This window comes from Myzus persicae, unplaced genomic scaffold (assembly GCF_001856785.1).
Source record: "Myzus persicae strain clone G006 unplaced genomic scaffold, MPER_G0061.0, whole genome shotgun sequence".
In the NCBI taxonomy this organism is placed as follows: Eukaryota; Metazoa; Arthropoda; class Insecta; order Hemiptera; family Aphididae; genus Myzus; species Myzus persicae.
The window spans coordinates 13,589-13,947 of record NW_019101192.1 but is presented as its reverse complement, the minus strand read 5'-3'; positions in this window follow the sequence as shown (position 1 = coordinate 13,947).

The following is a 359-nucleotide window of genomic DNA, read 5'->3' as shown; positions in this document are numbered from 1 at the left end:
ATAGATTGTGACGTAACGACTAATCTCGTCTATTATTCTCATGCGAAATTTAAATGCTCCCAAATTGTGCAATGGAACCAGATTAAAAATATTATCTTTGAAAAAAAACCTTATTGAAGTTGAAATTCTTACCGGCTCAGCGAGTGGTCAAATGGTATATATCCCAAGAATACCAATGATAACAAACGAGTACCCCTTCGAATTTAAACGTGTCCAATTTCCAGTTAAACTTTGTTTTGCTATGTCAATTAATAAGGCACAAGGACAGACAATGAAAGTTGCAGGAATTGACATCAGCGATCCATGCTTCACTCACGGACAATTTTATGTTGCCTGCTCCCGTGTAAGCTCAGAAAAAA